The following is a 15,883-nucleotide window of genomic DNA, read 5'->3' on the forward strand; positions in this document are numbered from 1 at the left end:
CAGGTGTTGGATACCCACTCATAGAGAGATGGTGAAGAAAGAGAATACAAATTCTGTTGGACCTGCATTTGCAAAGTCCTTGAGATTGTATGAATCTTCATCTTCTAGCTCATTGTAATATCCTGAACCCGAGTCTCGTTAATGGTGCTTTAGTTAAATCATGAAGGTCGTTGAGTCCCCTAAGATGTAAAGTCCTGAACTTGAAGATTCTGTTTCCATCATCTTCATAACCTTCTCCTTTGTAGTAACTCTTAGCAACCAAATTGGCTTGTCCCTCGTAACAGAGCAAAAAATATCCATTTGGAATCTGAATACCCGACAAGTACTAAGTACTAAATTGTCATTAGGTCAGGGTATCAGAATCCGCACAATCTGCTTTCAAACTGATTGAGATCATCTTGCTGTGCAATCACTCAATCTGGATCCCTTTAAGAGCTTCTGAATCTTCCTCAAGTTTCACTTCAAATTGAAACCCAAAGAAATAACATCCTTTGACAATAGCTCTCCTAGTCTTCACTTCACCATTCGGAACATTTAAGAACTAGAACCCGGGAATGATATTGACTCCCAACCCTTTGTCTAAGCAGATGCGTTCTTGATATGTCCTGTTCATCTTCAATGTGGTGTTGAGTTTGACTAGTGGATCCACCAAATGCTCCCCCTAAGCTGTTGCTGGGATTTCCTTAACAATCCTTATCCTTGCAAAGAGATTCTGCATGGATTTGAATCATCATAATCCCAATGATATCACCTTTAACAGCTTGGAGCAAAGTGTCGTTCAATGTCCTATCCAGACTTACAATCACCTTCTGTTGATTAATCACAATCACCCTGTAGACTGTAGACTCCATTGAGTGGCCGAGGAAAATATTCTTTGATCTTCAAATGCAAGACTTGCAACGAGACATTTTCCTCCAAACACATACCAAGAGTTAGTGTTTGCTTCTGATTGGCCACTAACAGAATGGTGCCTTTCTGGATTTATCAATGATCAGGGTTCATCTTAATCAACCTTCATTTGTGACATCTTGTCCTTCGAACACATATGAACAACACAAAAGAGTCTAGAGTAGTCAACGATCATCGCAAAAAGATATCTGGCTTTGTTGTAGATATAACATTAACTGATCCGTAGAAATCCGTATGTATCATCTGAAGCGGCTCAGTAATGTTGATCATATCTTTGCTTCTTTGTGATGCTCCTTCAACTTCCCTATTGACATACCTCATAAGCTTCATCCATATAGAATCCCAGATGAGGTAGTCCTCTCACCAATTCTCTTCTTACGAATAAAAAGAGCTCCTTGTTTTGACATACAAGTGTGAGAGCTTCATGTTCCATAGCTAACACTCATCCGATGAAGCTTTACTATCGAAATAGCTCACTCCATCTTCAGTTGAAGTTACATATTAGCTACGAGAAGAATTCACATCCTTCTTGAATTAAGATAAAACACTATTCCATGAACTGACATAATGTCCTTTGTCAGAGAACCGTCTGATACTAAGAATTTTTGTGCTTTGACTCTTCCAAGAAAGATATTCTTCCATGATGACATTCCAAGAAAACAGGCATGTCCCGTAAGAGAATCTTTGTTGTCATCTTTCAAAGATTATTGACGGAACTGCTCACACGATCACATTTGCTAACATGGTACTTTTGTGAATCATATGATTTCAGCTACTCAGCAAACAGAGTGCACCAAAAATCATATGGAACATATGTAACCTGCAATCACAAATGGAAAGAGTTCTATGGTCCCCAATCATAACTGGGTCCGGATGGATTAGAGATTTTTTTTTAACAGTGGTAACAACAGAAGCAACCTTAACATGCTAATTCTTATCTAGACATTGCCCTAATGTGATTCTCAAACATGCTTTTCTAAAATCAATGCAAGTACAAAGACATGCATTCATGACATGAAAATAAGCAGACATGATGTTCAATACACATGGCAAACAATCAAAGATAAGACAAGAGCAAGACAGGCAATTGTGCAATTCAAAAGATTCAGCACTCTCTACTTAAACCAATTAACACAAGTGCAACAAGTATCAAGTAGAAATACATATATTCAATAATCTTCTAAGAGCATAAGGATCTAATTCCAATCTGTTGTTATATGGCATTATACTATCTCTATTACCTTAAGTCAATTTTAGATCTAACATGAAGTTCTAAAAGTAATACTGACACAAGGTAGACATTCCATCATAGAACAAAATAAAATCCTTAACAAACAATTCAGATTAGATAAGCAAATCTAATTGTACTAGGGAATCTGAAAGTAAGTCTTTTAACAAAGTTATACATGCTAGGATCATAACCCCTAAAACTAAGAGTTGTTTTCCAAAGGAAAGCTTCTAATCTCACCATTGCAAATAATCAGATCCTAAATATTCATACACATGTTAAGAATCTGCTAAAGACACATGCACAAGATTATCATCAATCCTAATTACCAGAACAGTGATCTGGCATACTAGTTCAACATTATCTATTGTGATGCTATCATGCTTGTGCTTATGTGTTAAACAATTCTACTCAGAGATTTATAACATGCTTTGAATATAAAGAAATATGTATTGCATAGTTAGAAAGAATTCGTACCTGAGATGTGCGAGTTGAGTCATCTTCAGAGAATGCTAGGATAACCAGATAACCATAATCATCCTTCTCATCAGCAACTGATCCAGCTCACACCTTTCCTAAAATAGCATAAGAACTTGTTGTGATGTTTCTTTCAAAACATCCACTTGAATTTCAGACAAGCCTTATCATCCTTGTTTGTCGAGGCTTCAATATATATAGCAACCATTCTTTGCTAAAGATACCAAACAATATTGTGTGTACTGACCAACTCAGTTTTGAAAAACAACCTCCTTGAACTGAACCCTGAAGAGTCACCACTTGAAACCAAGAGATTTCATCTGAATCTCACATGACTAAACCTCTCAGACAGTGTTATGCTAATCCTTGAAGTTCTGTCCTCACATTCTTCAAAAGTGTTCGTGGACTTGAGCTTCGTCAAATTCAGCAGTTACAAACTCTTCTGTTCAATCCTAAGGTTCTGACATAAATGCACGAAACTGATTTGGTGCGGTAGTAACTCGATACTTATATCCTTAAACCTCCACAGTTCTCTGTCTTTGGTTCAGCTGATTCCAAATAGATTTAGCATTGGTACAATTCACTGAGTAATTGTATATCCCTGAATCACTGAGTTAGATTGAAATCCCTTGAAGATTCTTCTGCAAAAACTTCTCTTTTCCTACTACTAGTGGTGCCATTCAAAGTTGACATTCCGAGCCCTGGAAAGATGCTTCATTGTAGATGTAACAAATTCCCATCCTGATCTGGTGATCTGATAATCAAGTCAGAGTAATTACTCAGATCAAGGCCTGAAGTACCTTCTTTAAAATCCACTTTTAGTAGTACCAAATTAGTCTTCAATAGAATCTTCCTCGAATCACAATCAGCTTTGTCGAATATAGAAAACTGCTTCTAATAATCCTTTGAGAAATCAATTGGATTGGGTCATCAATGTACTTCCATTACCGGTTCTGAGAATCTGGTATTTGAATGCTCGGTGTTTGTCTTGTAATCTATCAGCCTGATCTGTCTCAACTAAATGTCAATCTGATTTGTCTTGGAGTAGAATAATTAAAAAGGTTACGGGACACTTGATTATTTAAACTAAGTTTAAATTATAAAGAAAATAAATTTAAAAATAAGTTTTAAAAGATGAAATAAAATAAAGTATAAAATTAACTTAGTTAAATCCATAAAGTAAATTTAATTATATTTAAAAAATAAATTCAAATAAATTCATAATAAACTGAATAAGTTTAGAACAAATTTATTTCAAATTCATTTAGTAAATATATTAAAATTTATTAGATAAATTTAATTTTTGAAAATATTCAAGTGTCTCGTCTCCAATTAAATCATAGCTTCCAAAACAAACTAAATTGAACCCTTGAACTTGAACTTATATCCATAATCAGTTAAATCCTCTTAAATTTATATTTTATATTTTAACTTAAATTTAAATCATAAACTATATAAATTTAAATAATAAATTTACAAAATTTATGATAAACTTAATAAAGTCTAAGAGTAAACTTTACAAGTCAAAAATAAATTTGAACAAATTTATTAAATGAATTTGATAAGGTTTATAAAATAAATTTAATTAAGTTCATAAAATAAATTCAATTAATTCATAATAAACTCAATTAATAAGTTTAAAATAAATTGAATCAAATTTATAAAATAAACTTATTAAAATTTAAAATATAAATTTATAAGTCCTGGTCCAAAGTTCAGTATCCAACAGATAATTCTTGCTTAGGCCTACGGACAAATTCAGCAACACAAACCGGAAGAACATTTCCCCTAATCAAATATCAAAAGCTAGGTTCTTGATTTTCCGTACGATAAGGATCCTGATTTGTATATCAATCAACCTGGCACTGATGCCAATTGTTAGGTCCAAAGTATCGTAGAAGGGGGGTTGAAAACGATACTCACTACAATTTAAAATTCTTTCGAATCTTGCGGATAAACAAATTGCAGTTCTGTAATGGGTTTCGTGTTCCGGATATTTATTGGGTCGGTTTCTGAGGATATGAAAATATTAAACCAACACACAATATTTTCCAAGGTATATCTGTATATTGATAAACACCTCGAAGGTGCTATAAATCCAAACCCGAAGGTTGGCTACAATGGCTACTACTACGTACACTCACAAACCCTAGCTTCTATATATATATATAATACAACACTAAGCTAGAGTTTATTTGTGTGTAGTAGTGTGCAAGGCACAAAGCCATTCCACCATAAAGGTGGTGAAGAGTGTGTTACAATTGTGAGAACACACATGGGGTATTTATAGGCTTTCCATAAACTAACCCTAGTTAACAACCTTAAGCCAAACTTGCGCCGAGTATATATATATACATATATATAACTCAAACTTGCGCCACTTTGTATATAGGAGAAGTCAAACCTTGCGCTTGTCAAATGTTGCGCTCATGTAGTTTTTCCTGTGCCACACTGTTATCACTCTAGGTTAAAACTTAACCAACTTGCGCCTGGGATGAGTTGGCGCTAGAGAGGAGCCTCCAGTACTCACTCTTCTCTCTCCTGGTTAACATGAAAGTTGCGCTACAGAGTGTGCAAGAGATACTTGGTGACTTAGAGATATTCTAAGTCATTCTTGCGCCTTGTACAGTGTAACTTCCCCTGTTATCTCTCCTCGGACTTCTTCTAGGTCAAATGTTGCACCTTTGATTTCACTGTGAAGACACTTAGAAAATATTCTAAGTGTAGTGAACTTGCGCTTGATACAGTAGAGAGCTCCACTGTTATCTCTCCTCTCTCACATGCAAACCCTAGGTTGCCCTAGACACCTGACATCATCACATGCATGCATAATATATATAATATAATATATTATGTTGTTATTATATTAATAAATAAAAATATATATATAAATATATACACACATATATATTTTATTTATATGAACATATAATTATATATGTACATATATTTAAATATATTCTCATATATTTAAATATATATAATATATAATTATATGTAAATACAAATGTAAATATATATATAAATATATATATAAATATATATATACAGATATATATAGTTATTTATAAATATAAATATAGACATAAATATATATAAAGAAAAGTATATATAAATATATACATATATATAATATTTATATAAACATATAGTAATATATATACACATATATTTAAATATATTCTAATATATTTAAATATATATAATATACATATAACTATGTGTAAATATAAATATAAATATATATATATATATATATAAAGATATATATAACTCTCTCTAAATATACATATATTTATGCACATAATATAATATATATATACACTTAATTATATAATTGATTATGTAAAATATAAATACATATACTATATACATATATATTTATTTAAATATACATACATATAAATATACATATACATATGTTTAAAAAACATATATACATATATATTATATATATATTATATTTAATTAAATATACATATATACATATATATAAATATATTTGTACATATACAAATATATAAGTGCACACATATAAAAGATAGGTCACCTGATATGGCTTTGTGTGGAAGCTTGACATATGGCATTTGAGCAGAGACTTGATACAGCTTGCAGAGGCTAGGCATTTGGCTTGGCTTGAGTTTGGAACAAATGACTTGTTATGACTTGATCAATTCTTCGATTGATAAATACTTTGCAAACTCCGTATGTGCTGACGCTTAGTGCACTGGTCTGGTTCACAAGCGACTAACACTGAAGTCACACATTGTACCTTCTTTGTCAGCAAACATTGATCAGTCGGTTCTGGGTTAGTTTATGCTTCAGTTTGTTGATTATAAATAACCAACCAAGATATATAAAAATATCTTGCTTCAGGAGTTGCACTGAAATCTTTCGAGTACTTGGACAACATCTTAATTGCTTCCACAATCTTGAATACTTCAATCTTTATTCCTCACTGAGGCATGAACATATTAATGAACTTCTTCCAGTGAACTTATTCCTTCTGTAGATGCACTACGCCATAAGTGCTTATATGCAACATTTCGTGTTGTTGCATTACACCCCATATGGTGTTGCCTTAGACCAGAAATCAAGATACCCAACACTTTTTGTGTGTTGCGTCTGCGGCCGTTGCCTTTGACTTCTAATGCAACACTTATCCTTTCTAATGCAACAGCACAAATATATTGCTTTAGAAGGATAATGGAACACCAAATGCTTATAAATGCAACACATTACAGTGTTGGGTATTAGGGGATGAAACTTTCATGGTCAGCAGTGGGGCCCACAATGCCACATCAGCAGGGGCACTGAGCCACGTCATCTTCGGGCCCCACGCTGCCACGTCAGCACTGGGGCCCACGGTTGCCACGTCAGTACTGGGGGCCACAGTGCCACGTCAGCACTTGGGCCCACTCTGCCACGTCATCGGGGCCCACTCTGCCATGTCAGCTCTGGGGCCCGCAGTTGCCACGTCAGCACTGGGCCCACACTGCCATGTCAGCTGTGGGGTCCACATTGCCACGTCATCAGTGGGGCCCACATTTCTTATGCAACACTGGCATTGTTTTTTTAATTTGAATAATGAACACTAAATTTAAATATGCAACACCAGGGTAGATAAATACAACAATAAGCTGTAGATAAAGGCAACACTGGAGAACATAAAATGCAACACTTTTTATAAATTTTTTGCAATATCAGTTTTGTAACTACACCATCCCATGCAAATTAACCAACATCCAACAAATCCAAATATGTGCACCAACATTAAAATCTACCAACTGTCCACCAACAAATCTACCAACTAAACCTCTACCAACAAATCAAAATACCAACTGTCCACCAACAAATCTACCAATTAAGCCATACTGACTTAATAAAGTGACCAATTTTTCACCAAATTACATAATCTTCTTGTCTAAACCACATTACCAAAAGATAATTATATTACAAACAGATATATATCTTGAATTTCATGAAGTCGCTCCATCTTGTGTCATAGGTGTACCATTTTCGTCGTGTTCACTTGACGAGGCTGGACAATAGTCTCCAATGTCCAGTGTAAGCCCAGGATTAGCATCTCCCAGTTTTTTGAGGACCCATGCCATATTCTCTTGCACTTTCTTGTTGACCTTGGATTCCAATTCTTGTTCAAGATCGAGCTTTATTTTTGTGACCAACTCCTGCACATAACGGTCAGAAGGGGCATGATCTTTAACTCCAGAAGCTTTGCCTCCCCTTCCTACTAGCCAGGTCCTGCCATGCTCCTTATCATGACTGACCAAAGCATCAGCCTCGTCCTGCTGTCCAGAACTAAGCAATTTTTTGAGATTGGTCTACAAGAAATTAAAACACGTAAATATTTGAAATCAAGCATGTAATCAGGATGCTTTTAATCACTAAATAAATACATACAATTTTTGTTTCCAATACTTTAGTATTTATCTTGTACTTCTTCCCCTTCTTGCGCTCACGGGTTTCGACAAATACTTTAGCATCTGATGGCTCGCCATGTTCTGGGTCGTCAATATTCTGAAGATTATAGATACATAAATTCAGAATTAATCTTCAATGATTTTAATTTGCTGGCAAATATTTATTTTAGATATATTACTCAAAAAGACAATATTTAACTACAATGGTCATGAATTAAAAATCTATATGAAATGAGGGACACATACCATATTGTGTTTAAACTGCGCTAGAGATTTTGGACCCATGGTGTGTGTATCAATAATTGAACAGCGACTTGCTGTATTATCCCTTGCAATTTTCTAAAACCAAACATAACGTTATACTATGAAAATATTTGCGAGAAATTGACCAGAAACAATATATGAATTAATTGTTTAATGCAACTAAAATTGTAAATTTGAAGCAAGAATAAATACAGTAAATTACCTGGACATGCTCGTCTGCCCAAAACTTCAAAAGTGTTTTAAAATCCTCTAGTGGGATGTCATCAGGCCTTTTGGCCATCCTCTCATCATCATTTGGAAGGTTTGAATAATGCTTGGTCTTCATACGACTCTTGTATCCCCTCCAAGCATCATTAAGTGTAGAGTAGACCCATTTTTGACCTTCATCTGGAATAATATACCTAGCCTGCCATCATATGAATATATTAATAAGTTGCTAAACAAAGGTTGTTATGTAGTAAATGCAAGAAAAAATGAATTATTCAAGCTGTGTTTTAGGCAATGAAAAAATACTCGAGTATATTCCCACAACTCCTTCTTCAATTTGTCCGGAACTACATGCCAGTTTACATAAGTCAGGGACACATTATCTCTTGCAAGTGACCCCACAAAATTAGTCAGCTCAGTGATAATCTTTTGATTGTCGGAAACAGGTTGATGATCTTCATTCAATGTTATAGGTATCTTTTCAGCAAGACGCCTAGCATGAACCTTAGCCATTTTTGTACGTCCCCTTGGCTTTCTAGGAGCTAGTACAATATAAATCACAGTATATATAAAATAGCAAATATTAATATAAATCCCAAAAAAGTAAAATGTTCACGTCAAAAAGGAATAAATGCCTTACGCATTACCTGATTTAACAACTTCAGCTTCAGGTTCTTCCAAGTTCAGTTCGGGAACCTCGTGCGGTGTTGTTGGAATTTCAATGTTCTGTTTTTGACGGTCCCTCATTGCTAGGTAAGCATTTATCGACCCAGGAGCTTCTTCCATGTTTGCCTGTTGAAAAATTTTACTGCAGGTTGGTTTTAAAACTGGCCTAGACTTCGAAGTTCCAACTTTCTTTGCATTTTCAACTCCATCTTTTCTCAAATCCTTCTCGAAATCCTTCTCAACCACAGCTGCATTCGCTCTTGAACGAGTTCTCGGTCCCTGCACAGGCCTCTTTTTCTGAACAACTGCCATTTCCTATAAGAAATTATAAGATTAGTACATGTGCAAATCATAAAAAATTCAGTGCAGACAATTAGCATATAATTATTATCTACCTCAGCTGAATTGTCACTTTCACCATCATCCTCTTTTTCTGGATTGTATTCTTCATCCTCATCATGATCCTTATCATGATCCTTATCATCACCATTTTTTCTTTTTTTGTTATCCTGTCCCGCAGAAGCCTTTAGACTAGCCACTAATGGCCTGATCCCAAGTGATTCAAGCTTTTGATGATTTTCTTTCAAATGTGAAATTCTCTCTTTTTCATACTTTGTTAGGGGTGGTTTCTGCACAAGCCAAATTTATTTAATTACATTACTAATATTATGAGTTTCCCCAAATTTATCAATATGTCATTAAATAGTATATTTTTTCCTATTTTCTTATAAACATACCAAATAAACAGTATACATATTAATCAATTTTCTTATAAGCCTAGTACTTATATTCTGGATAATATAATTAAATAAACACGAATATAAAATAAAAAGACGTGGATAGTTTTTCTTAAGTAATTCTAATTAAATTGAGGGATAAAGAAACTACCCTTACAAGAACTTCATTCTCCTCTGTTCTTTCTCCTTCACTTGGACCAGTATGTAGATCCAACTTCCTCCTTGCCGTAACTTTATCCCTCACAACTGGAGCTTCTCCAGTACTCGTCCCACACATATCCTTCACAACTGGAGCTTCTCCACTCCTCCCACACAGCCGAGGAGACTTCCTAGTTATCTTTTGTTGTTGTAATTGTTTCTGTTAGAGCTGATGCGTTGTAACGAACTTACGCTTCAATTGTTTCTTTGCCGAAACTGAAAGAAAAAGTTCAGACATATAAGCATAGCATCAACATTACAAATACATATATTATCTCATGTGGACCATAATTGTAAATATACATCTACCTTGAACAAGGTTATTTCTCGGTCGTACAGTCACATGTGGTTGCATTTGATTTAGAGGCTCAATATCTTTATCAACAGTATTGTCGACATATAAGTCTATTTGTTCTCCATGTTTACAGCCTGCAACAATATCCATCAAATCTTTGTCGTTGCTTATTAGCTGCCAACCACCCTTCGTCATTTTGCTATAGACCCCTCCAATTTCAGTATAATGGAGGTAATCTCTCACAAACTCCATGAGGACAGTGTAAGAAAAGGTGTCGACTTCGACACGTGTTACAACCATACACATTCCACCAACATAATTTTTGGACTTAAACTCCCCAGCATGGTTAAACCTTATATTGATTTCCATATCACTCATCCTGCATAAAATGAACACACGAGAATGAGTTAAATTCAAATTAAAAATGGCAGGACAACATATAACATTGTGAATTGATAGAACAATATTGTCAAGGGCAAACGAAAAAGCATATAGCAGAGTTAAACTCAATTAATATCATAAATTAAGACAAGTACTTAAAACATTTATAAATGGAGCAAAATACATATCAAAAAGTTAGACTACAATAACACAATAGGAGAATAATAAAGAGTGACAGTTACATTCCAAAAACTAGGACACAACTAAAATAATCAAACTAAGATGGAATAGGGATTTGGGTCAGAGGAACGTCATCCCTTGACCAGCTGCCATCAACAACTTCAGTTTGCACCCGTGGTACAAAGTCATCATCCTGTGAATTAGCTTTTGTTATGTCTTCTTGAATTGCATTATAGATTTCAGAATCACACCAATCTCTAGGGAGTTTTTTAATAACATAATTCACCAACTTCTCAATGGGATCTTCCACGTAAAAAATTTGTTGAACTTGAGAAGCAAGCACATAAGGATCATTTTTGTGGCACAATCTACTAAAATTCACTTTAGTAAGACCAAAGTTATCCTTCTCTTCCTGGTACCAAGAACATTTAAATATAACCACTGTCAAAGATCCCCAGTAATCAAGTTCAAAAATTTCCTCGATTGATCCATAGTAGTTGACACTGCTGACTATAGGGTTTTGGTCTTTTGAACTTGCAAAACTAGTCGTTGTAGCAGTTAAGAATACACCACTATTCTGCGTGGTACATCGAGAATCCCTAGACTTTGTATGATATCTATAACCATTGATTACATATCCGGTAAACCTCTTAGCTCTACGATTAGGACCTAGTGCTAAAACCTCTAAATCTCTTGAATTGTAGCCCCTTTTAATAACCACCTCCTTTAACCACTTTGAAAACTCATCTGTATGAGCGCGCTCTGTCCTGTATCTTTTCGGACCAGCATGACCATTCATTAAAGCTCGATGCTCCCTAAAGAAAATTCAAGGTACAAACAGGCAAAGGATTAATATGTAGGCATATTTTATATTATTACATTATTATTTAATTATAATTCTCTTAATAAGAGTATAAAAGATGTTTAAATTACAAAAAAAAGAATACAGAACTTACTCAATTAGCCTCTCAATGTCCTCGTTACCAGAGTTAAACAGGACATATCTATGAGTTGCTTCCCATTCACTTTCTTTTAATTTAAATAGTTTTCCATCTTTATTCTTCCGTGTACCAATATGATACTGCACTTCTGCTGGGCAGGGCTCCAAGTTAGTCGAGTACATGGAATTTTCCATCCCCCCATCACCACCCAGGAATCTAGAGCAGAATGTTACACATTCCTCCGCCAAGTAACCTTCTGCGATTGATCCTTCAGGCTTACTTCTGTTTCGAACATAGGATTTGAGCTTCGCAAGATACCTTTCAATGGAAAACATGCAACGAAGGTGTTCTGGTCCACCAAGCTCTACTTCATTGCATAAATGAATAAGCAAGTGGACCATGATATCAAAAAAAGGTGGTGTAAAAATCATCTCAAATTGACAAAGTATTTCAGTAATCTCTTGTTGCAGCCTCTTAATATCTTCCAAGTCAACAGCCTTGTTCCATAACCCTCTAAGAAAAGCACTTAATCTTATCAATGGCAATGCCACCTCAGGCTTTAATGTTCTCTTAACACAAAATGCTAGCAAATAGTGAAGCATAAAATGTGTGTCGTGGCTTTTATATCCCATAATCTTCCTCTCACTTGAGTGCACATACCTGCTGATATTAGAAGCGCAGCCATAAGGGAGCTTGACATTCTTCAATACGGAGCAAAATATTTCCTTCTCCTTATTAGTCATGTCAAATATGGCTGCTCTTATTTCAACATGATTCCCATCATCAGATTCAACAGGATGTAGGGACCTTCTTATTCCCAATTCCTGCAAATCCAAACGTGCGTTTATATGATCCTTTGACTTGCCACTGATATTGAGCAATGTACCTAATATATTGTCACACACGTTCTTTTCTATGTGCATTGCGTCAAGGTTATGTCGAAGTGGATTGTGACACCAATATGGCAAATCAAAAAATATGCTTTTCTTTTTAAATGGGGTGTCCCTTTTTTTACCCTTTTCCTTGGCACCACCAACTCTGTTAACGTAACCCCTGAGCAGTATTTCAATATCCGTCCCGGATAAAATTGGCGGACTTTCCCTCAATTCAACTTTGCCATTAAATCTTCTTTTATCAAATCGCCACTTGTGTGTTGGATCAAGAAACTTCCTATGGTCCATATAACATATTTTTTTACTATGCTTCAAATATTCTGAAGAAGTTTCATAGTGGCAGATTGGACAGCCAAGATATCCCTTTGTGCTCCATCCGGACATCATGGCATATCCGGGGAAATCGCTTATCGTCCACATCACTCGTGCACGTAAATTAAAATTTTTACTGGTGTAGGCATCGTACGTTTCAACACCAACATCCCACAATTCTTTTAACTCCGCAATTAGTGGTTGCATATACACGTCAATACTATTTCCCGGAGAATGTGGACCAGATATTAAAGTGGATAGAATCAGGTTCTCTTGTTTCATGCACAACCAAGGTGGCAGGTTGTAGTTCACCAGTACGATTGGCCATGTACTGTGACTTAAACTCATCGTCCGAAAAGGATTAAACCCATCAGCTGCAACCCCCAACCTAATGGCAGTCCTATCCAAATAGTATACTCATCGTCCATAGTTCTCCTAAAAGCACAATGTAGTTAGTTGGATCCTATACTATATAAATAGTTAATAAATTCCTATAGGCATATACATATACAAATTCATTTTATGTACTACGTACAAGTGTTCGTGTGTGCCACCTTCCACCTTAACTCCCATCTCAACTCCAAAATCAACAATCAATCCAACAATCCTACTCTATGATATCCACAACCCTACTGACTATCATATATATATATAGGCATATACGTATATTTAGGCATATACATATATAAATCATTTTCCAGTTGACTATATAACTACAGGCCTCCTCTTTCATATATAAGTATGTCACACAAACAAAAAGGCACACACATATGAATATCAAAAAGACACAAAAATACAAAAACACGTACAAAACAGAGGCATACAATAAACCCAAACCATAAAACACAAAACCCTAATTAAAGTTAAACAAACATACAAAAACAGAGGCATACAAAAACAACCATCTAACTACAAATTAGGCATATACAAAACCCAGGCATACAAAGATCCCCAAATTACAACAATACACAAAACCCTAATTACAAAAATTATAAACCCTAATTTCAAATTAGAAGCATGCATAGTCACAAAAAAAGAAAGATGAGACAGAGATAGAGAGTGCAACCTGAGATTAACCCCCAATTAACAGTCAACCAGAGATTCCTGCAAAATCAGAGAAACAAAAATTAGAACGAAAATGAAATAAAGTGAAATGAGATGAAACGAAAACGAAATTGACGAGAGAGATGATATGAGGTGAAATCGAGCCTCCAAAAAGTTGAGCAGCAAGTTGAGCCTCCAAAGTTGAGCGACGAGAGAGTTGGGCGGCGAGTGAGTCGAGAAAGTTGAGAGAGATTTGAAATTAGAGAGAGTTAAAATTACAGAGATGAAAAAAGGGGGGGAATAATACCGCCTTGTCTGAAATTTGGGGAACTGTACTTCTGCACGCATATACACGTACGCTGATTTTATTCTATTTTTATTAATTTTGAGTACTAATTATTTTTTATTTTAACTTTTATCCAATATATATACGAATATTTTATATGATTTTATTTATTTCTTTTATGAATATGTGTTTTTATATATGTATATGTTATACGTACGATTGGATTATCCAAAACAGATTTCAAAAATACTACTTAATATAAACTAACACCGTCTTTGACCGCTTTGACTAATATAAACTAACACCGTCTAATTATGAAAATTTTTGAAAAAAATTTCATACTACTAAATTTGATAGATATTGACATCCGTACGGTTGGATCGTCCAAAACGGACTTTAAAAAAATAGCTTCCGCATTTTGGACAACACTTGTTAACCTGGCTACCTTCTTTGACCGCTTTGACTGATATAAACTAACACCGTCTAATTATGAAAATTTTTGAAAAAAGTTTCATACTACTGAATTTAATAGATGTTGACATCCGTACGGTTGGATCGTCCAAAACGGATTTTAAAAAATAGATTCCGCATTCTGGACAACACTTGTTAACCTGGCTACCTTCTTTGACCGCTTTGACTGATATAAACTAACACCGTCTAATTATGAAAATTTTCGAAAAAAATTTCATACTACTGAATTTGATAGATGTTGACATCCGTACGGTTGGATCGTCCAAAACGGACTTTAAAAAAATAGATTCCGCATTTTGGACAACACTTGTTAACCTGACTACCTTCTTTGACCGCTTTGACTGATATAAACCAACACCGTCTAATTATGAAAATTTTCGAAAAAAATTTCATACTACTGAATTTGATAGATGTTGACATTCGTACGGTTGGATCGTCCAAAACGGACTTTAAAAAAATAGATTCCGCATTTTGGACAACACTTGTTAACCTGGCTACCTTCTTTGACCGCTTTGACTGATATAAACTAACACCGTCTAATTATGAAAATTTTTGAAAAAAGTTTCATACTACTGAATTTGATAGATGTTGACATCCGTACGGTTGGATCGTCCAAAATAGACTTTAAAAAAATAGATTCCGCATTTTGGACAACACTTGTTAACCTGGCTACCTTCTTTGACCGCTTTCACTCATATAAACTAACACCGTCTAATTATGAAAATTTTCGAAAAAAAATTCATACTACTGAATTTGATAGACGTTGACATCCGTACGGTTGGATCGTCCAAAACGGACTTTAAAAAAATAGATTCCGCATTATTAAAAAAAATTCACATTCAGATTATTTCGAAAAAATCAAGATTATTTCGTAAAAATCCCCGCATCAGTAAAGTCACAGGAATGTAACATTTGTATGGATGGACCCACAAGCGCCACATCAGCAGAAGTGG

This window comes from Daucus carota, chromosome 9, assembly GCF_001625215.2.
Source record: "Daucus carota subsp. sativus chromosome 9, DH1 v3.0, whole genome shotgun sequence".
Classification (NCBI taxonomy): domain Eukaryota; kingdom Viridiplantae; phylum Streptophyta; class Magnoliopsida; order Apiales; family Apiaceae; genus Daucus; species Daucus carota.